Source organism: Aquila chrysaetos, chromosome 26, assembly GCF_900496995.4.
Source record: "Aquila chrysaetos chrysaetos chromosome 26, bAquChr1.4, whole genome shotgun sequence".
In the NCBI taxonomy this organism is placed as follows: Eukaryota; Metazoa; Chordata; class Aves; order Accipitriformes; family Accipitridae; genus Aquila; species Aquila chrysaetos.
The window spans coordinates 379,345-403,716 of NC_044029.1; the positions used below are offsets into that span (position 1 = coordinate 379,345).

Below are 24,372 nucleotides of genomic sequence, written 5' to 3' on the forward strand. Positions count from 1 at the left end.
GACATTTCCCTTTGGGCTGAGGAAGGACTGAAGAAGAAAGAGGAGAGGATGAAATTCTAATAATTAGGTATAAGGTCTTGGGATGAAAACCGTAAACAGCTATATTTTTATGAAATACTAAATAAGTGGAATCATGCAAGCACTTCAGATAACAGCTCTTCAAATCATAGGCTTAAACTGATCAGGGATAAAAGCAAGTGCTTAGTTAACCATTTGAAATAGGAGACAACAAACCTGACTGATCTTACACAGATGTCTCAAGGACACAGTAAAAAAATTTAGATAAAAGTAATCCAGCTATTGCACCTTCTCACCCTGCAATATGAATCTTAGTAAAAAGGAGTCAACTAGAGTTTTGTATCACTATAAAAATGAAAGTCATAGAAGATTTCGAAGCAGTATGAGACTGACAAAGGAAACACTGTGGAGAAAGAGGGTTTCCATTTTTATTTCTTATATAAGTAAGTCTAGTTCAGGACTTACAGTAGAACCTTCTGGGTGATATACTGCCAGACCACATCGAGAGAGACACTGAGAATGAACTGATAAGTTTGTGTGTACAGAAATTGCATGACCAATTTTTAGTCTATTATGACATTTCTTTTGTTTCAGGATCTTCTGTATCGAGAGGCATATGTGAATGTAGTCTTCAAGGAAAGAGATGTTTTAGAGTCATTTCTGGACAACCCCCTGAAAATACCAGTCTTAGAACACTACCTTGCTTCAAAATCCAGACATAACGGCTCTGAAAGAACAAGGACTTGGTTCTTCCCTTTCTATGAATATATAAAACCCACTGCTGTTACACTGTCCGTACCTGAACTCTCTCATGGGAAAGCAGAATTGCCTGGCAGACCAATTAGATGGCCTTATTTCTCAGAGCATTCTTAAGCATCTTCAGGGAAAACGAAATTCCATGATTTTAAAAGATCATATAGCTAGATTGCCCATCTCCACCTGGAAGTATTCTTTCCAAATGCCTTCATAAGGGTAAAGGACAGATATGTTACATGCATTATTTTTTCACCCGTTTGACAAGTGAGGGTTTGATGAGATGCTTGCAGCTGACATTATAACACTGTCTCTGGTCTAGATACAATCCACTCTAAAAAATTTTTTGCATAGAGGTACTTTTGTGGAGGACTTCTGAAGTCTGGCATGCTGCATGCATGCAACAAATCTTATGTATACTTCTACCAGTATCTCTTTATTAAAAAGCTTCCCTTCAGTTAGTCATTTTTCTTGCAAATTCTTATTGACACAGGTCCCTTTGCAGCCTGGATTTCTGTGATTAGTAAACCATAAAGATCACTAAAATTACTCAAAGAAAGCTGGTTACTTACAATGGTGATGTCACTTGGATTAACTTTTCAATCACGAGTCTCTATGAACAAAGTGCTCTAGCTGCCAAGTAGCTTGCATTTATCTTTTGTGTTGCAGGATGACCAAATGTCAACAGCCATACCTGTAGCAAAACACTAGTACTAGGAATCTGAAATATTTTCTATGAATTACAGCTTGTTGTTAATATTACAGAGGAATGTGGACTTCTAAAAAAAAAAAAAGAAAATGAGATTAAAACTGGTAGTCTGAAGGCATCTCTTCTCCCTGACCAAGAAAGAATCCATCTTTGTGTTTCCTCAATTTCTTAGAGAAAGGTCCTTGAAGAAGAAAGTAGAAAAAAATGATATGCAAAATGTCCTCTTGACAGTCCTCTTGAACACAGCAGGCTGCAGGTTTTCTCAGGCTAGGTTTCTTAGAGGACACAAATGCAAAATAAAAAGGAAGACTGCAGAGATGTTCAATCTGATAAATGAAGACCTCTGCCTTTTAGACTATGAAGCTACAGGCCTGAAATGAGATCAACTTACACTTCCAGAAATATTTATGTCTTGAGTTAAGAGGTTCTTCACTGATTACTCCAATGAGGCTTGCAGTTATGCAGGATGCAGAAGAAACACTCAAGAAGGCATTCCTGGCTTTAAACTTCACATCTAGGATGATAGGTTTTATTTCCCCCCCCCCCCCCCCCCCCCCCCCCGCCATGGAATTCTTTTCAAAGACAGCTATCAATCCCAGCTTGCAGTAACTCAACACCATCAACTGTGTGTGGTAGCTGGCAGTGAACTTTTGGACAGAAGAAGTCAGCCAGCTATGTTTTGTTGATGCTGACTTTAGGTGAGATCATAGATACTAGCCTGGTGAACTAGAGAAATATATCTAGAGATACGATCCTGCTAGGACCCATGACTCCTTCTACTCAGAAAGAGCGGGTCTATAGCCACCTCCAATGCCCGAGTTGCATTCCTAAGTGGAAAGGATGGAAGTAAACAAAAGCAAAACCCATTTCTTCCAGTAATGAGGTCATTGTTTTTCTTGCTACTGCAAATCTTTAAAAATAAAGATGACAACATTACAAATTCATGAAACATTGATAGTCTGCATAAAACATCAAACTAGCATTCACAGTAGCATACAATACCAAAAAAGAAAAAAAAAAAGCTCCAAGTTTAGCTTAACTAATATATTATTTGGCAATGAATGAGCCAGAACAGTCCATAAAAAGTTTTTGAGCCTGGACCTAAAAAACAATGGCCAAGCTATAGTGACACTGCCAGCACTTTCAGTAGTGGTTAATACTTGGTCTGTAAAAGACTCCTCCAAACTGCTGTCTGAAAAGCTCAAAAGAGCTCTACAAAAACCATCTTTAATTTTACCATTGTGGGAGGGAGAAAAGCAGTTGATGAAGCAACAATCCAGGAGCACCATAATCACAAACACAGAAATACATGAAGAATTTATACACCTATTTTAGACTGCTTGCCTTCCCAAACTCCATAGAAAATTATATGGAGAAAAATGCGTCCGCACAGAGTCACTCAGAGTGATCACCTACAATAAACGTCTGTTTTTCTTGTCTAGAAAGCTTCCCAAATGCCACCCAGAGTTAGATGCCAGAAGCAGACAGTATGAATTTTACTCAGCAAAGCCTCCACTGACAAATGGTATAAAAGCCTCAAAGGAAAGCTGTCTTAAATTTTGACGATTTAAGTTTAGCTGTAATAGCTCAACCTCCAGAAAGGTTCTACTCAGAAACCTTTAATATCAAAGGGAACATTCTAGATGTAGCTCCTCCACAGGCTGACTTTTGCCTGATAAACCACCAAGCCGCAATGTTTGTTTGCTTGCTTCCTGTGAAGAAAGGACTGCAGTTTCACGTTATCCCAAAAACCAAAGGCTAAATTTCTCTTTGAATGACTGAAGACACCAATATACATCCTTTCTTCACGTGCTGGCACATAACATAGCTGAGCTGTTTCCTGATCATTTTGCAGAGTAACTCCAGACTCTCCTGACAATTCTGTATGTGACCATCTCTCTCCAAGTTTGCATCTGTGACTATAAAACTATCTTATTTATGTACCCAAAAGGTGAATATTAACCAGGTCATATTCATTCATCACCATGGGACCTTCCTGGGGAAGAATTTCTCTAAGTAATAGAACACTGAGGAAAGGGTAGCAGAAGCTATTCAAATGGATAACCTCCTGAGAATCCTTCTAATCAATTTTTCTTGTACAGCTCCAGTGAAAACTGTCTGCATAAGAAACTATTGATCCTTGAAGGGACATTTTCAAAAAATATTTGTTTTGAGAGGACAAATGTTCCCTCTAAGTTCTATTTTTCTCCCTTGAAATAAGGCAAATTTCTGTGAAGTCTTCTGTGAGTATTCAAGACTGAGTGTGCCAGGATAGTGTTAAAAGACACCCCGCATGCTCATCTATGAGAAAACTGTTAACAGAACATTCTACTTTATAGTTATGACATTTTTATTCCAAAAAAGACTTCAAAAAGAAGCCATCCAAAAGGATGGCATTAAGATGCTAATCAGCAATACTGCCAACCTCCTAAAATGCTCATAGTAGTTCTCCTCAAATGGCAAGACCTTGTAGGTATCATAATGGGAATGAACTGTTGTAAAATTGAGTTGACTATAAATACAGAGCCCAAGGATTCTTTTCTGGCATTGAGCCTAGATCAACGGTTAAATTTTTCCCCACCTTTTAGCAAATACTGGATTATTAATCTATGCTAGTATTGGTCCAACAAATGAAGTGGTTGTAACAGTAAATGTGGCTATAATAGCATAAATCACAGTAGCCCTTGAAAAAAAGAAAAAACCCACTTTTTTATTGTTTATGAGGTAGTTTGGCAATAGGTCTTCTTTCTGTATCAGCATATCCTTCTTACGGAGGGATAAAGAATCTTATTTTGAATGAACAGTATAATTATAATACCTAGCAGTCTTTCATTTTTGCCTGGAAGAAGCCTTCATCCCAAACGTGAAATTTTTTTAATCTAAAAAGAATAATACTGAATAAGGATTCCACCTCAGATTGGATGAGTAGTATGCTTTTCCTCTTTTGTAGATACTTCCTTAACCGAAGTTGTTTTGTTGTTTTTTAATACTGAATAGTTTGATAGGGACAACACAACCTCTCCTGCCAAGTCACTTTCTCTCTGGAACTACATCAGAACTGGAGGTAGTTACACTTTCTGATGGACAGTATTGGGATATTCTCTCCAAAATGCTAATAGAGAGAAACAGATTCTGGTTAGCATGTTTTAGCAAAATCCTCACAACAGTGACAGAAAACTACTTCCTTCGCTGTTTTTCTGAGTTTGTCAATCAGACTTCAATGGATTTTCTCACTCTCCATCTCAGAGTAGTTGAAGAAAGGGACAATCCTTTTTGCTATTCTTTTTGCTGGGGCTGCACATTTTTTGCTTCACAGCAAGATCCAAATTTAGTCTTTCCAGATTCTTTTTATTGCGTAGAGCAGAATTTGAGATAGGAGTCCTCTGACAGCAGGACTCTGGGTTTATCCTTTTACGGAGTCTTTTTAACTCGAAGGCTTATGCATGTTTGAAATACTGACTTCACAAGGGGCCTCCTAGACACCTCTGCCTGGTTCAGTGGAGATCCTTTGTCACAGAGTGTGTTTAGCCTACAACCAGAGTACCATGAGATGCAAAACTAGCCATCAGAGTTCTTTCTCAACTGAGATGAAACTAGGCTGACATTGCTGGCATGACACAACCTTGGTTCACTTTGAAACCGTACAAAGATGATGAAGGTTGGAAGGAAGAGGGAGCAATGAGCTTTAGAGCCTCTTACTCTGTCTCAGAATCCTGTTGGCCAATCCCTTACTGCCGCAGTAGCTTCAGAAGAGCTGAGTAACTGTTTCAGTCAGTTCAATTTCTTCCATCTTTCCACTCTTATCCAGCCAAGGAAGAGTCGCTTCTCTTTTAAGCAGAAGAGGTTTTACAACAGAGGGTCTGCCAGCACTTCTTGGAAGATCTTCCTTAAAAAGGTTGAAAAAAAATCCTGCTCCAGTCTGAACTCTTTAGAGGACCTGAGACTTCTCCAAGAAAAAAAAAAAAAAAAAAAGGATCATCTACATGCTCAAATTTAAGAGAAGATAAAATCTAGTTTGCTTCTCTGATTGTGGCTTTCTTCATCTTCTGCACTGTATTTGAGTAAGCTGAGGAAATGAAGACAGACCTAAGGCAGGAAGCATTTCAACAGAAGTTAGACTTGAAAATAGAAGGGTGTTTATTCAGTCAGACTAAATGACAGCGTGAGAAAGAACCACCTCACATTACACCACAACTTCCACACATTTCTAGAACTTTCTCAGTGTTATTCTACAGAGAGATAGCTTTCTGTAAAGCCAACATAATAAGAATACTTTCCAAATTCAGTAAGAGAGATTAGACTCCAACTCCCTCCAAACCAAAAGCAAAACTTTAACACACAAAGGTTATGTAATGCCCTTGGAAACAAAGAATTCATTTTTCTCCGTCCTTGTAAAATATGCTCCTTCACTGAAACCATCAAAACTTCTGTTTTACAATTACCACACATATTTACAGGATTTTTGACACTGAAGTAAAGGATCAATGTGCATTTTTGCAGTGACAAATCCTATACACATTCCTCAGCCCCTCACTTCCACACTATTCTGTTTCTACTATGTTGGCAGAGCAGTTTGTGAAACACAGCACAGTGGGCCAGTGAACCAGCTTCCTCCCTAGTAGCCCTTCAGATCAGTTTTCTGATCTAGGTCCTTGCTGTGCCAACATAATGAACAAGATGGCAAAGGCTAGGAACAAATAGCTAGAACCAGGAAGTTACAAGGGCTGCTTAAGCAGTGTTGACGCAAAATGTTGAAATCACATCTTAGATTATTTCCAGCTCATTTTCAATCTTCTCAAGCCATAACTATCGGTGGCTTATGTACTCTACCACCAGATGATGGGGGGAGGGGGGGGGGAGGGGGGGGGGGGGGGGTGTCTACCTATATATGAAGTTCCTTAAGCTATGCTGTTCTAGATGCATTTTCTATCTCGTATGCCTACATACTCAAAACTCTGAACTCAACTTCTTCCTCCCTGTACACCCAGCTGTGTACCCCCCTTCCCCATGCTCAACAGCAAATGAGTTAAAAAAACCCCATGCTTTTGTCTCATCAGGGCAATTTCACTGCCACAAAGATGTCTTAGCTGTTCAACATTATGAGGTATTTAATGATAAACCAAAACTAGCAAAAGTTTTGTCTTGAAGTGTCACTGCAAACCAGAAAAATTCAGAAAGCTGTCAAGCAAGAAAAAAATCTGTACAGCTGAACAACAGTGAATACACCAGCTGTCCCAAACTAAGCCATCCCAGCTCCATCAGTGACCTCTGTCTTCCTTTAAGACTGCTGAGAAGTCAAATGAAGGCAGAGATGGTAAAAATCTGCATCTCAAGGAATTTCAACTACTGATAAAACTTTTCAAAATAGTTGCAAATTTATGTTTGAAGAAGTCCACAATCACCTCACTGCACCAGTGGAACACTTTCAGAACGTCATGTGGGCAGGTTCTGAAAAGAATCATCTGTTCTACCCATCACAGTATTTTCTTTAGACATTTGATATTTAACCTAATTCCAAAGACCTGCCCTGAAAAAAACATTTAATGACAGGCACACTCTAGAGAACAGATTCAGCTTTCATTGAACAGAAAAGCTGTGACCATCCTTAACTGATTCACCTCTGCAAGCTTTGGCAAAATAAAATATTCAACTGAACAGTTCTTGGACAGATGCAATGTTTGTGTGTTTTTTGGTAATGAAAACCAACAGCTGAGAAAACTTCCATAAAGTCTTGGTTCAGCACACATAAAAATTAAGACTCTTCTCACATCAAATATATTTACAGATGCCTCAGCACTTGAAACTAATGCTCAAAAAAAAAAAAAATTAAGAGAAACCTTCCAAATAAGATTAAGTACTGTGACCAAGAAGAAAACTTAGAATAATTCCTTAGAGATCTTGCTCAGTGAAAACACAATATGAACTACATAAATGCCCACCATAACTCTCCCTCCATCTCAAACAAACAGCCACACAAAAAAAAAGACTTCATCTAAAGATTTGGACTCAAGCTGCTAAGCTATTAAGGCAGAGACTATGTTTACATCTTACTAAGCCATCACAACTAGAGCAGAGGAAATAGATCGGTTAAATACACAAAAGCAATTCAACACCATGTAGAGAAGAACTGACCTTCGATAGGCAGACATGTAACACACCAGTTAATACATATTTTTTTAAACAGTGCGGATAACTCAACTTGCTTTGGCTTACCAAGTAGTTTGAGAAAAATAGAGAAATTATGAGGGATGAGATCTATCACAGCAGCACACCAAAAATTTCATCCTGGAACACCCCCTATTATTTTTTTGTCCATTCTGTTGCTAAAAGCTTCCCAGTATCTAAGCTAAGAGAACAAGGCAGAAGTACCAGCAAGCTGATCTACTTTTGAATAAGAAGCATGGTGCTTGTGCCACTCCTGTGATAAGGCAATGAATCCAAATCACCTGTCTGCCGTAAAAAACAATCTGCTCTCCTACATTGACTGAGGATAGCAGGAGCAGGCCCTGCCTCTGGCATTGTCCAGAAAATGTGTGCACCTGCACAGTAACAGGGAAGAACTCCATATACGTATCAGAATTACCTTGAAGTAAGGAAATCTGTCTAAAGGCTTGAAATAGACATGTGTGTATGCCTTGGTAACACATGGTTGCCTCTCTGATTCTGGCTGAGGAAGGTGCTACTGACAGTTATGAAATGGGACAAGACAGGCTGAAGCGGATTCTCTCTCATGTGGGAGAGAAAGGCAGTTTCTTTGTGTCTGAAACAGTATCTCATAATCCCCTCCACACCATTTGCTTGGGAGTGACACATGTCCTTAATCTGACCATCCTAGAGGATATCCTTGAGTGTAACCCTGAAGAACATCTGAAACATGTCTTAAGGCAGGTATCAAAAGACTATATGAGTGTGATCCATTTCTCTGCCTCAAAGTCATACGGGTAGTGGAACAGTCAGAATGCTGCATAGAAGCACCTAAGGAAGTAATGGTCTCTCACGCCACGAACAGAATCCTAAAAAAACCCAGAACATTTGGCACCAAAGGGTATTCTGGAAAAGGAACTATTTTGTTCATCAGGCTTCCTTCCCTTCTAGAAGTCTCAGTTCCCAGAAAGATAATCAATAACCAGGCTAGTGTCATGGTTTAACCCCAACCAGCAACTAAGCACCACACAGCCACTCACTCACTCACCACCCAGTGGGATGGGGGAAAGAATCAGAAGGAAAAAGGTAAAACTCATGGGGTGAGATAAGAAGAACAGTTTAACAGAACAGAAAAGAAGAAACTAATAATGATAATAAGAACAAAAATAAAATGACAATAGTAATAATAAAAGGATTGGATGGAATATACAAAACAAGTGATGCACAATGCAATTGCTCACCATTCGCCAACCGATGCCCAGTTAGTCCTGCAGCAGCAGTCCCCGCAGGCCAACTGCCCCCAGTTTATATACTGAGCACGATATCACATGGTATGGAATACCCTGTTGGCCAGTTTGGGTCAGCTCTCCTGGCTGTGTCCCCTCCCAACTTTTTGTGCCCCTCCAGCCTTCTTGCTGGCTGAGCAGGAGAAGCTGAAAAATCCTTGACTTTAGACTAAACACTACTTAGCAACAACTGAAAACATCAGTGTGTTATCAACGTTCTTCTCATACTGAATGCAAACCATAACACTATACCAGCTACTAGAAGGAAAATTAATTCTATCCCAGCCAAAACCAAGACTGCTAGACATAGAGGCAGTCTCACCAAAAATTAAGTCAAAATGCTCAGATCTTGCAAGGTCATCTTGTTCCGGAAACCGCTCTCTGCTTTTGAGAATGTGGCTTTTTCAGCTTCTCTGTTCACGATTTCTTCAAATTTGAGGTTCCATAGGAAGGGCTTTGATTTCTCACAAAGATCCATAATACTGCAAAGTTCATAATCATTCAGGTTATCCAGGCAGTGAAGGTGAGATGAAGCAGACAGCATACATACTGAATTCAGCTCTGAGTAGAGTCAGATACATTCTCAACATCTGTCAGTCTGAGGGGACGCGTGAAGATTTACACTAGATCCAGAGGCAGAGGTACAGTGAAGACCAAAGGCCCGGAGATTCCAAAGTCTCCATATGCCAAGAGCGGAACTTCACTAGCAAAGATGCACCAGTCTGTAAAAGCAGTGAAGCACTAAAAGCAAAAAAGGGAGAGAACAAAACAGAAGTGTTTGGGACAAGAATGTAGTTGCAAGAAATCCTCTACGCCTTGCTCGACAACTGGAGTTTCAGGGCAAGGTCTGCCTCTCTGCTGGCAGGACAACACATGTGTATCCCCATGGATACATATGGCTTTGGCCAAAAAAGTTGCCAAATTACTGTTCTTCTCAATCACATAAAATTGCAGGGGGGTGGGGACAACCCCAAAATAAAACTTTGGGATTACTCTAATACTTGTTTTCTACCCATAGCACACATGTGTTTGTGTGTGCATGCATAGGCACAATGACAAATCATGAAGGAGGATGTGTCATTACCTTTAGCACAAGATACTATGATCTGGAGAATAAAGCAGCAGACTAGTGCTGAAGACGATGTTGTTTACATTTGAGTTCCACTACTGATCAAAAATTTAGCCCTGTCAATTCAGCATTATGCCCTGCCTCAGTTTTTCTTGACTGTAAAGTGAGATACAGAGATGAGTATTTTTCTGCAAATTCTACTGCCAAAGGTCAGGAATAGCAACAAAGGGATCTAGAAGAGTCTTGCCTCTTGCATTTTCTTAGGAAAAAAGCTTCAGCTAGCCAGCAGGTGCAAGTGAAAGACTCAGTAACACATGTAAGTAAATACAAAAGCAAATAAATTTATTTTTTAAAGACAGCTTTTATCCAGCTTATGCTTTTTTAAGAAGAATACATTTCAACTTCACAATGGATATGGAATGTATTTCATAATCTTAAAATCTACACCTCAAGATCATTGCTTTTCAAGTAAAATAAAGAATGAGAGAAAGATTTCTAATACATCTGAAAATATACTTCATGCAATTTTGGAACAAAACCACATGAAATATTTTTCTTGTAAGATTACTTGGTATTATTTGAGGGAAAAAGTAAGGTTAGATGACTGTCAAATTACGACTTCCTATGATCCAGCATGATTTTCTGTGAAGCTTAACATTGATTCTGAATATCCTGGGTTTAATTCTTGATCTTAGGGCCATTATAACACTGTGCAAGACATACTTTACTAAGTAAGGGACTGCCCTGTTATTTATGAATGTTTTTCAGATATTGAATTCATTTTGAAGGGTGGAAGTTTTCATTAATAAATTCATTACTTCTAAGAAAATTCCACAACTTACAAGTTCATTCCAAATGCTGCTGTTTGTATAGTCTTTTTTTCAGAAGGATATTGAAATAAGCATGACCAAAACCCCCAAATAACCAAAGCAAAAAGATCTATTTCAGTGCTTCAGCATTTTTGCTGAGGATTAGAATGCTTCTCCTATTAAAGCAGTTTCTAGAAAATATCAATCACCCAAAATTTTAGACAGTGCTTCTAGAATCCATTTCCTATAAATTTGAATGATTTGATATGAGAGCCCAGAACAGAGAAAGTGGTATATTTTGATGTGGAAAAACGGAACTACTTGTGCTCCATTATCCGAACACATGCATCTTAGTTTAAGCAAAGCACAATGCCATGTTTTACTTGAAGAGTTCTGAAGTGCTCAGACCTTCCAACTTTAAGGACAACAGGATGCAGAGACAGAGGTTATAGTAAGCTGTGGTAAACATGAAAGTTCAAGGAACTTAGGAACACACAGAATGAGACTCAGTAGCTTAAGTACAGGCAACTAGTGCTGGTTTTGATGCTCTATAATCTGCACGAAGCTAGCAGATGTTACACAAGACCTAGAGGAGACCAGTGCCCTTCTGCCCTGCTGAGATGCAGAAGTCACATCCTAGAGCATCTAAAATGGCTCTACATGACTATGCCTGTGAAGTGAATCCTATCCTTGAAAAGTAACCAGTGCTAAATTCCAGAAGCGTAGGAAACTCACAGCAAATGCCTCCTTCCTTTCTCCAAGCTACCAACAAATGGTTTCGCTGCTGTAGAGAAAGTCTCTTGGGGACTACCTAAGCCATGTAATAAAACTAATACTTTGTGGTATACTTTTAAGGGACCCAAACCCCTAAAATGTCATTTTCTTTATACATTTAATACATCAAAAGCAAAGCCCAATTCAAAATTATCCTTGTGCTTCACCAAAGGGCACGGTACATGGGTGCATAAAGGAAGGCTTATTTAACCTCTAAAAAGGACTGAGGTGAAGAGCTCTTCAGCAAATCAGTATCACTTCCAGATTTTTACTCCAATAAGCCTTTTTTTTTCCCCATCTAATTTCTACAATAATAGCTCAGAAGAGCTTAGAAAAAGATTTCGCATTCAAATCTTGAAGGTGTCATGGTCCCCTACCTTTCCAAAACAGAGTTAAAGGAATTTCATGATGTTTTCAATAAAAATTAAAAAATCAAATCACTTCACCTCTTGACTGACCTTGAGAAACCACTAATCTGGAATACTGTACTTCCAACTATGTATTTCCAATTATGTAACACTTTTAATCTGGTGACTGATCTCCCAAAGAAATAAATGATTTGATGCACAGTAATGAAGTGATTCATGAAATAAAACACCTGCTTAACAGATAGCAGAAAACAAGCTGCTGCTTTTCGTCTTTTGTAAAATACAAGACATTGTCATGTTCTGTCAGAACATGACAATCTATTTGTGAATCTTAAATAGGAAGACTGAAATCCAGCTGTAAGTTACCCTCAACTTGAAAATGCTTTATATCAAAACCACCTCTATTCCTTGGAACTTAAAACTGTATTGCAAATCAAGAAGCAATTCTTTGAGCAAGCTATAAAGCTTAGAAAGTACCTGCTTAGTTTGGTGTCCACAGAAACCTTCTCACTTCCACAGCTGGTACCCAGGTGCAAAAGTTCAGTGAAATCTCTTAACATTATATCCAGACCACAGTATATTTGCATGTAAGTGTTTGACTAGTCACATGGCACAGCGTAACGCAAAAGAGGCCTGGGAAGTAGATACTGCCATTTTATGCATTTGGCCTTTCATGTTAGAGATACCTTATAATTTTAGAATTACATCTGGTCGTTGTGTTTTTGGGTAGACCTAGTCCATGTATGTTAAAGTGTCAAAGCACTAGGCTCCACATCTCAGCATACTAGTATTGTGTGTTCAGGTTCACAGTATCGACTCAGGTTCAGTGCTCACTGACTTCAGTACCTGTGCAGACACTTCGTCTGGACCAGCCTTCTTGACGATCATGAAAGCAGTGCTGGACACCGAAATGGTTTCTTCTCAAAATTCAAACAATTGTAAGCTGACTTTATTATTTGGAACTGATTGAAGCTAAAAGTTTGGACACAGCTACTAACGTATTTTTTTTAAATAGTCAACAAATCCTGAGAATTTCCATCTTGTTTTCAAAGTGCACAATTCTCAAAGAGGAAGCTGCTGCGAACAGTATGATAGCCTTTCCAAGTGATGCAGAAGCTACAGCAGTTATCACAGCAATCCTTCAACGTGTGAAGAAAAAGATCCTATCAATAATTTTCAAACTACTACATATGCTGCATTTGAACAGAATAGTTAATTATCACAGCTGTTTGGGAAGAAAAGTTTCTTTTCCATTTTGCCGTAACTACAGCACTGATCACCAAAGTGCTTCAGTCTTTCTCTAGGGAAAGTCAGCAGCAAGCAGGGACTAATAAGTCAGGGATACATGCTGCTTTCATTAACAGACTTCAGATTAAAAAAAAAAAAAAAAACAAACAAAAAAACCCCAAACTGAGCTTACATATTAAAAACTGGTCAGATTTTGCATACAAGCAAACAGCACTGTAGGTGTTAAGGGATAAATAATGTTCAGCTCAAGTATCAGCCAGTTTATCAGGTTTGCACCAGTAAAGTGCTTTCATTATTCTGTAGGTTGTTGTTCCAATATCCTTGTTAAATAAATGCTAGTTCTTTGTTAGAAACAATCACTTCTCTTTAGAAGATGGAAGCAAAGCCTTCCCCCTAGAGGAAGCTCACCTCCCATACTAAGTTAGAAATAATCATGGCATGTCCAAACCAACTGATAGCCTGCACCATCTACTTTAAGTGGAGTTAAAATTAAGTTTTAACATTTTAACTTTGATAGCTGGATTTTCTGTGCCAAATGAACAGTCTTGGACTTTGTTTTGCAATGCCTCTCCTCCATTATTGAGTTGACTGATAATTTCCTAGCCTGGAGAATGCAAGTTATTTACAATATTTGCCTTATACTGTCAACAATGCTTCCTGGAACACACATGGAGCTCTTGTGCTGGCATACATGATACTCAATTTATCCTAGCCAATAAAAGAAAGCAGATGCAATTCTACAGCTTTCTCACTTTGAGAACTAGCTCATGAGACATTAGTTTGATTCTCCCTGCTGCTGTCAAACACGTGGATGCCATTAGGACAGTCAGAACAAAATCCTGGGCTACAGCATGTCGAGAATTCTCTTTCCATTGCATCCTGTGATAGCAAATCCAAGTGTGACAGAGCTTCATAATTTCCCCTTCTTGGCCCCATAATGAAACCACTGCATGCACTGCAAGTTGCTGATGCTCTACCTCAATCAAAGCCGGAAAACTTCATAACTATTTTCAGTAAAGGTAATACATTCATTGTTTGCAGCATAGATTAGCTGATCTTTCCTAAGTAGAGTTCAGATCTATTCAGAATAGCTAAAAAAGGCTTCACCCTTCCCTCTGTGAGGTTGCTGATGGATAACACAAGGGACCTCTTCCCCTCCCACCCCAACACACACAGAGTACAGGCCTCTACCACAACTGATAGCCATGCCTGTGACTGATTATGACACTGAAGTTCTAAAACAAGGCAGTACAGAAGTCACACTGTTCACAGCTTTAAATATTGTCCTCTTGGATTAAAAAAAACCAAAACAACCCCAAACCCAACAAAGCAGATTTAAGTGCAAAAGGAAAACATCACTTAAGGTGAAATTTTAGGGCAGGTCTGACCACAATTTATGAAAAAGACCCACAACAAAACAGAAATCAAATTTTAAGTAAAAAGAAGATAAGGTCGCTGACTACACACCTTTTCTTGACCATAAGGGTTTTCATTCAACAGTTACCAAGTTTTCCTGCATGGGGACTAAGCCTTGCCCAACTGTCGTTTCAGAAGGGAGGGGGCAGGGGAAAACAACAAAAGTATCCAGAATCACTGCAACATGTCTGGTGAAAAATACCAAAATGCTAGAATTAAGGAAGACATTGTAAAGCACGACAACGAAAGGAACCTTATCTAGTCTCATCAGACCATTAAATGCCCTTAGCCATCCGTTTGCTGGAACCAGAAAGGCACTTGGCTAATGCAAAGCTGGCTAACTTTCTTGACCTCATCATCTGAGTATCTTATCTAGCCAAGAGCCAGAAGATGAGATGGTCCACAAGTTATTCTTGGGCAGAAGATCTAGACAACCTTTGTGGGGTGTCACCACATCAGTATAAGGCTGGGCATGGTTTGGCTAAGCATGTAACCAGCTTGGAGCCAAACTAGTGATAAAGGTTGTAGCAGTCCCTACTAGGTAACTGTATGCAATAACCAGAAATGTAGATTACAGGGAAGATTTCATGCCAGCATTATCCCACACAACCCAGCTGCAGAGTCGCCATAGTGGGCAAGTCACACATCAGCTGTTCCAAATCCACATGCCATCTAAGTGCCACAGGTTGGCCATTCTTTTGAGCCTGTCTTCAAATCAAGATTAGATGTCTTTCTGGAAAGAGACAAAACACACAAGAAAGATTCACTGCTTCCTTTACTCACAGTGTAATTAAAAGGAAAAAAAAATTAAAAGGACCATTTTTAAATATTAGTTGCTCTGCCTCCGGCTTCCCATTACTCCCTTCCTCCCCGCCCTGGATTGGAGAGCCTATTTTAGTAGTCATTTTTGCTTTCTGAAGAAACATATTTGTCCTGGTTTCAGCTGGGATAGCGTTAATCATCTTCCTAGTAGCTGGTATAGTGCTATGTTTTTGAGTTAGGTATGAGAAGAATGTTGATAACACTGATGTTTTCAGTTGTTGCTAAGTAATGTTTAGTCTAAAGTCAAGGATTTTTCAGCTTCTCCTGCCCAGCCAGCAAGAAGGCTGGAGGGGCACAAAAAGTTGGGAAGGGACACAGCCAGGAGAGCTGACCCAAACTGGCCAAAGGGGTATTTCACACCATGTGACATCATGCCCAGTATATAAACTGGGGGGAGTGGGGGGATCGCTGCTCGGGGACTAACTGGGCATCGGTCAGTGGGTGGTGAGCAATTGCATTGTGCATCACTTGTTTTGTATATTCCAATCCTTTTGTTGTTATTATTGTCATTTTATTATTGTTCTTATTATCATTATTAGTTGTTTCTTTTCTGTTCTATTAAACTGTTCTTATCTCAACCCATGAGTTTTACTTTTTTTTTTTTTTTCTGATTCTCTTCCCCATCCCAGTGGGTGGGGGGGAAAGTGAGTGAGCAGCTGTGTGACGCTCAGCTGCTGGCTGGGGTTAAACCACAACATATTCAATAGAATTACTGCTTTACACTAATGCTTTCTTTTAAAACTTAAGACTGGGCTACATAAGCAAAAACCTAGCCTGCACATCAAAGGAAATAATTATTCCACTCTGCTTGGCACCTGTGAAGCTACATCTCAAGTATGGTACATCCACTTTTGGGACCCTGAATGCAAAAGAGATATTGGTAAGTAGGTCCAGTGAAGGACCATCAAAACGGTTGAGAGCTGGAGAACATGACAGGTGAGGTGAGACTGGTGAGCTCAGTTTGTGTAGCATGAAGAACAGATAGCTAAGTGAGGAGAACTAATTGCTCTCTTCAACAACCTTACTGGCGTTCATAGAGAAGACAAAGCCAGACTATTTTCAGAGATGCACAGCACACTGACAAGAGAAAACAGATACAACTTGCAGCAAGAGAAATTCCAGATAGATACAGAGAACAGTTCTTCACCACAAGGGTGGTCACACACTGAAACAGCTTGTCCAGAGTGGCTGTGGAATCCCCACCCTTGCTGATTTTCAAACCTCACCTTGACAAACCCTGGATCAACCTGGTCTAATTTTGAAGTTACCCTGCTTTAAAGAAGATGTCAGACTAGATGACCTCCAGAGGTCCCTTCCAACCTAAATTATTGGTTTAACTTTTAAATTATTTTACAATTTTGTGTTCTTGAGCCAGAGTGATTTTTGTGCCTTTTCCCAGGGAGCTGTTTGTTATTTAAGAAGCAGCCTGTATCAAGGCATTTACACCAAGGAACCTTGTTCTAAAACAAATTACATTAGCATTTTTTTAAAAATAAAGTTTATTTCCATTAAACCACCTCAGCATTAATTGCATTTACTGAATCCCTCAGTTGTCCCTCCATTATTTTCCCCCAGGATTTATGTGAGGCTAAATAGTTATTTAGGTCATCCTCCTTGACCTTTTTAAATAAGAAGTCTTCAATCCCCTTGTATTTTAAGTTTTTGTGAGGGACACCTCAGAAAAGAAATATCCTCAGCCCACTCTTTTAGAACTGCTGGGTGCAGATTACAAAGACCTATTTATAGCCTTTGTTAAGAAATGGACTTCTTATTATCTTCCTTCTAACTTCTAGATTTAAGTCACCTGTGAGATATTATAATGCAATCTCATTCTATCTAAAAAACCCAGTAGTATCTACTGTAATCTTCTGCCTCTTTCACTATGAATCATGTTATCATTATCACCTACATTACTGTTAGAATTATTTCTCAATTTTTAACAATCTCACCTTTGTCATCCTTTGCTTTACTAGTCAAGGTTTTCCCTCAGGAATATTTTGTTTCTTTTAATCAGTTTTCTACATTTTTCATGCCCCACTCAATGCCATTTCTCCTCTACCATCCTCACACTTACACATTACAGAAAAGGAAGGAGGGGCCCTGAATTGCCTCCTTCTCGTTGCAATGAAAGCAAGGCTGATTTTAACAGAGTTTGCCATATATGAACAACCTTTACAGTTGTTAACTGTGATTTCTAATGTAATTTATTTGGGGAAATCTACCATATACCTATTTACATACTTTCTCACATGCACACCACACCCCTACCCCCCCACCCCATTTTTGTACTTTTTTGAGTTTGGATTTGCATATAACCAGACCTCTAAATGACAAGCAAAATTGTGTCCCATATCAAATCTGAAGTTATCACTAAAAAAAAAGTTATCAAAGGTTTCAAAGTAAATGAGATACATACAAAAAAAGACTTATTTGGCCCAAATTGTTGGCATGCAGCATTTTACTCTGCCATAGCAATGCAGAAGTATACCCTTCTCTATTATCATTAAATTCCCCCCTCCTCAATATCGACCAGTTATAGTTCTCTTTGCTAGCATATTTACATCTTCTCTATTGGCCTTAATTCACAGTCCAGTTCAGAATAGCTCCAATACTTTTACTCCCTATCGCTGCCATTTTAAGCTCAAATAATCTACCTGCCTACTTTGCCGTTCTACCTTTTTAGTTTTGTTCTCTTCAATTAATCTCATTTTTCCTTCAGCTGGATCAGGCCCGTCTACTGCCAGTTCCACATCCCTAGCTTGAGCTGCTGTCTACCTTTAAGTGACCATGTTCTCCTTGGCCTGTTCATGCATCTCCAGCTATCTCTTTTCTCTAGCTCAGAGACTTCCCAGATCCAGTCATTTTCTTTTACCATCTCCCCTTTCCAGTCTCCCACCCCATCACAAAATTTTTGACTTGTAAAATATAAACAACACAAATACATTTGTGCAGAACTAGCACATCTGCCCCATACAGTCCTTTCATGTGCTACATGCATAACTACAATACAGTATATTACATAATTAGCAATACTGTCATTTTGTTAAAATATGCTGCCCTAAGGCAAGCTTATTGTCTTCTGAGGGTGGAGATCAGATAAATATCATATTCTGATCTGTTCCCCTATTTACAAATACACCTTTTTAAAATTTACATAAATGGACTTGAGAATGTGCATTTATACTAAAAGATACATGGACAACAGATTAGTGTCCCATACTTTTAACAGTTTTGCCATCTCAAAAAAAGAAGAGAATTCAAACTACAACCAGGATAATGAAGTTTCTTCATAACACCGTGAAGCCAAAAAACCACCACTGGTGGATTCGACCTTCTTAATTCTGCACCCTTTTCAGGGGTAAGTTCACAGTACTGCTAAGCCTCCATGTGCATCAACTGGTGTCACTATAGAGACAAAAATAACACAGTAGCAAAACAGTAGAGGTTTGAACCAAATAAGAACAGTAACATTAGCAACTACATACTCAAATTTCTAATATTTTTTAAAGTCTTCAGTTTTACTTAAGTAAACATTTTACAATAATTGCTAGTTAATGTTCCCTGAAACAACAGCAACCCAAAAATAATTACAGCAAGAACAAATGACTTCCGGGCTTCGCAGAAAACACCTCTTATATTTAAATTTAATTCCTGGCATTCTGCCAAAGCGGGGTATGGGCACCTAAGTGGAAAAATAACTTCAAAGGCCTCTAAAACATTAATACAGAAAACGAGTTGCTTGTCTTACCTGGCGAGAAGGTGGCACGTGCAAAATGAGCTTCCTCCTCTGAGTAAGCCACTCACATGTAGCTCATGATACTTATGCAAATGAGCTACAAGTACACTTCCAGGTCAGCCATCTTGATACTAAGATCTTGTTCGGTTTACATAGCAGCATGAGTACTATTTTTTAGCCAGCCTGAGCTACGCTGTTGTACCTCTCAGCTAGTAGCCTACATCTGCTTGTTAAAGCCTGCTGGAACTCCCACTTCTCCACACAAGTGGCTGAACGTGTCAGGAGTGCCCCTGCAGCTCACTGAGCATGCCACAGCCTCCAAGGGAACGTTGCAACGGCAAGTGCCTCCAGTCCGACTCTTTGTACTGCCTTCTGTGCTGCCAACTATTAGCACTGCAGCAACTATGTGCAGTGAAGTACCTCCCACATACCACACAGTAGTACCAACAAGCATAAATTTATTACAGCACAGCGCAAGACAGCACACTAAAAAAAGAAGAAAGCTGAAATTTCCTCAGCATTCTCACTTACTAGCAATCTAATTACACCTAGGTTCCTTTGTACATCTTTTCACATTCATCAGCACGGCTCTTTCGGTCCAGAAACCAGAGTGCTCCTGCAATCCGTGCAAAGGAGAACTCCATGACACGTGTTAGCTGCTGCCGACATGGAGCCAGACTGCAGTTACAGCTAGCTGGCGCCAGTAAAAATTTACATAAAGGGGGCCTCATTTCAGGACTAAATTGCAGCAGGATATTGCTGAGCAACACCTCCCCCTGCCCCCCGCGAGACTACTATGGGTTCTAGAATATATTATCTAGTTATTTGCTTATAATCCAGATCCATGTCAAAAGTCAAGTGCTGCTCTTACTGTTTATATAAACGAAAATTGACAGTCTCTGCAAAAGAAATTCCACCTTGAAGCCTGCTCCTAGTAGGCTGCTACACACTGCACTGTTCACAGCAATTCTGGTGAGCGCTCTGTAGTAACTAATAACACCGAATAAATGGGTAATGCTCAATGCTCAGCAACCAGCTTTTCTTAAACTGGTATTTTCAGTATTTTGCAGCCCATCAATAACAAATAACTACCAGCACCAAGTAAGACAGATCCATTTTTAACCTAATGCTGACAGGTAACATGTCTGCCCGTTTAATTTGCTGTTTCCACTTCACATTTAACTTTTCTTCATTTAGGCAGATGAAGAAAAAAATGCCCCATCTGGAGCTGTGGACTTTATCTTTTCAAGTACCTAAAAGATACAGTGACAGGGAGAGGCAGAAGCTTGGATTTCAGCCTCACTCTGAGTCCAATTACATTAATAAATGAATTTCATTCTACAAATCCTTATTCTAAAGTCATTGTACTTTTAGGGGGAAAAAAGAAGCCAGGCTTTGCTTACTATTAAGTGTGTGTATGTAAAGGATGAATCATTCGCCAATACCTTTTTCCTCTCATTTGCGGCCTTATAAGAAACTCTTAGAGCATGAAACAACTCAATGCCAATAAACATACTGTTTATTATACTAACTATAAAAATGAATTTGTGAAATCTTAAATAAAATCAAGTTAAACTGACAGTAATGTTTGGTTAGCTACACATCTAGCAACACTGCTGTAGCTGCAGCCACAGCCTGGCACCATTTAGGGGAAAAGGAAAGTGATGGAGACAGTGATGCTTGTCGATGCCAGCAGGGCAAAGGCAAAGCGCCTCAGGACCATATGAGCCTGCTTTTCACCACAGGCCTCTTCTAGTTCCCTGCACTGTTCCTCTTTAGAACACCAACAGTGTCAAGGTTATATATAGTTAAATTACTTTATATATGCCCTTCCCACTGTGAGCGTAATTTGCTGTATGGCTGGTTCTAGGTTATTTGACCTTAACACAATTTGTTCACCTGTCCTATCAAAAAGATACCAATTTTGTATCTGAAAGTATTTAGTAGTGCAAATTACCCTTCATTGGTTGTTACAATTCATCCTCAACTGTTGTATCCAAAAGCCTAAAGTGATGTGTAAGGGAAAAATAATTACTTTTCCAGAATGACTGTAACATTAAAATGACAGCCATTAACTATACAAGTGATCTGGTACACTTCTTTTACATCACATGTATCTTTTGATTTATCTTACTTTCAGACAGATTTGTGTATGTTAGCACATTTAAGCATTGTGCAGAATACATCTTTCAGTGATGCTGTTGTCATTTGCAGAATGAATCATCAGATGAACAGCCTCTGAGCTTAAAAATAAAGGGCACCAATGCTGCTTTAAAAAAAAAAGCCAACCAAAAAAACCCTTGTGTTTCCCACATACAGCTGCCTGCCCCCCCCCACCAGGTCTACAGCTTTGTGCACAAATACCAGAATAATAGTACGACTCTCAACACAGTAAAACAGATACTGCAAAATAAGAGCCTTTACTTAGAACATTTTCTATTCTTGGCTCAGGGAAGTCCAGGCCACAGCTTGCCAGCAGCCCCGAGGGCGAGCTCTCCATCTGCTGTCTGGGGGAGGCACCACCCCGCTTCCAGAAGGTTCTGGCAGAGTCACCCACACTCCCTCTGCGGCTGTACCTTCCTCTCTGCGCCTTCTTGCCTCTCACACCACTAGCCATGATAAAGCTCATTTTCAAACGCAAAATGTTTTTATAGAGGAGGAGCAATTGGTTAGAAATGCACCAACTCAGCTATACAGGGTGCAGGGGGCTGCCTCTGAGCCAGGGGTGAACTGAAGCAACTGGAGGGCTTGCTATGCCCCCAACCAACCGCAGCAGCGTCTGCCTGCCACGTACAGAGCTGACGAACTGACCCCAAGAACTAGCACAGGGGCCCGCTTTAGCCACTTCCAAAACAGGGTATTTGCGTGGGGTTTTTTTGTTTCCAGTTTTGGTTTGGGTTGGGTTTTTTTGATTGCTGGGGGGGTGGGGTGGTGGTGGTGGTGTTGGAGGGGGTTTTTGTGGTTTTTTTAAATGCTAGAGTCTAACCTGGGAGAATAAACAATAGCATACTCAATTATATTATCCAGCAATTGCCACTGAAGAAAAAGCCAAAATGTCTGTCTACCTTTCCCATGTTTAGCATGTGGTCAGTGGAAACATGAGAGCTTTTATGACTTTGCCTTCTCAAAGCCAGTTAACAGGACTCTTCCTCCAACATGCACAAAATTTTCTAGTCTCTCATCAGAAGCAACTTTAAAGAGCAGATGTTACAGTCAAAAGTAATAAGGCCAGCTGCATTCAAGATAATTACTATTAAGCTGTATGGTTTCAATTGCTACGTATCAAAGACAACATCCTCAAATTTTAAATGTCGGTTGATTCATCTCAGAATAGAAAGGTACAGAAAAGTCTGCCACAGAATGATTTGCCTAATTCAGACACAATTTTAGATGTAAAAGCATTTCACTGACAAAGTTCGTCTAAAATAAAAGAAAAAAAAAAACCAAAACAAACAACCCCCTGATGACATCTGTCACTAGTAGCTTGATTAAAGAAGAAAAAAACCCACCACAGAGCAAAAGAAAAGGAAAGGCCCTGGGCCTTCAGTAGGCAACACACACAGAGGCCAAAACACCCCCTTCCCCTCTGTCTTCTCCTCCAAAGCATAAAACAGAACAAATTACTCATCCAAGAGCCAGAAGTTTGGTAGTTCCCAAGTTTCTCTCACATTGATCTTTGAAAGGCACAGAAAATTATGTTCATTTCTGAAGTAGAGACAGTCTGTCAACCCATTATCTTAGCCAGTGTGGTTTGTTTCAAGATATTTTACGGCAGAAGCCTGTATCAACAGGAGTAGGAAGGCAGGAAAGGGAAGGGGGCGGGGGGGGAGGGCTGACACTAGTTGTATCCGCTTTTCTACCACAAAAAAGGGGTGAGAAAGTGTCTAAACCAGGTAACTTCCAGGCAGTAACAGTGTCCAGTGTTGCACTCCCTTTCTTTTAGAAAGGGAAAATAGTCAGTTTGACTCCTTATCAACTTTAGAAAAAGCAGATTTTGCTCACTTAAATTTACATGAAGAATTTTGTCATTTACTAAACAAATACTGAAAAGCTGACAGATCTTAACCTGCAAATCAAGGTGATGTAGAAAAAAAAACACAAACAAAACATTTTGCCTTACTCATAGTTCCTTTGAAGACAGTACATTCTTGAGAAAAAAACATAGTAAAGTTTACATCTAAAAATAAAGGTCCGATTTAACTGTTTAATAATAGTCATAATGTGACTAAGTATTTAAGATGAAAAACAGTTTTAAGTGCTTGGTAACCATTTATTTCTAGTATCTAAAGAACCAAGCAAGTCAGCTGTTTGAAAGTTATTTGCATGCATTAAACAGTATGGCGTTAATTCGACAGTCCATTCCAGTTGGTTCCTAATCCTGCCTGAAATTGTTTGCTCCCAAAATATCTACCAAAATAGAAGATGCAGCTATGCAAAATGAGACAATTCTGAGTTTTAAGAGGAACATAAAAAATAACCAAGCCATGTTAGAATGGTTCCAAGCAAGTACAATTTAGTAATGAAAAACTATCCAAATAGTTGGAGCACAAATGAAAATAAAGTAGAATCATTTTCTTACAATCAAATACACCATCTTAAAAAAAAAATGAATTGAGAAAAAAAAGTGACTCTATACACTCCTTCAGAGTAAACTACTGTTGGGTATTTCTCTTTGAAAGTCACGTGTATTTGAGACTGCTACCCTATTAGCAATTTATTTACTGCTGAAAGCCTATCCTTCAAGTTTACTTATCAGCAGTACAAAGCTAATTGTTCTAGAATGCAGCAGGTCTCAGAAGTGGAGAAAATGCAGATGCAAGAACACTGAGCAGAGTCTGACAATGCATCTTGCATTAAAAATGTATAGCGATCATCAATTCAGTTGAAGTTGTTAATTCATTATACACAACTATTTCTAATTCATATCAAGAACTTCTAATTTATGTATTTAATAAAAGAATATTATTTTTCTTTTAGCATCCACTGAAGTGCCTTGTTCCCATGCAGGTAAATCGGTGGGTTTTGTTTTCTTTCTGAAGACTAAAGAACACATTATTAACACTATAGGAGGGACCAAAGAAGACATCTCACTGTCAGCTACCAGTACAGTACTACTGTACAGCAAGCATTACAGTGTACTTAGACTTCTGGAAACAGGGATGTGTTCCATATGCAACACAGGTTTCAAAACTTACCATATTTTATGCATTCCAACACCCA

General features: G+C 39.2%; 1 protein-coding gene across 6 annotated transcripts in view; it reads right to left on the bottom strand.

Annotated features, from left to right (window-relative positions):
• LOC115336368 (activating transcription factor 7 interacting protein) overlaps window positions 1-24,372 on the bottom strand; it is a 118,852-nt gene that overhangs the window by 81,537 nt on the left and 12,943 nt on the right. The window contains exon 1 of one of the 6 annotated variants that reach the window (XM_030003204.2): window positions 19,165-19,847. The exons of the other annotated variants lie outside the window; for them this stretch is intronic. The gene's annotated coding sequence lies outside the window, so the exon portion shown is untranslated. Of the gene's footprint in view, window positions 1-19,164; window positions 19,848-24,372 lie in introns of those variants that run through there. 6 annotated transcript variants of the gene reach the window in all.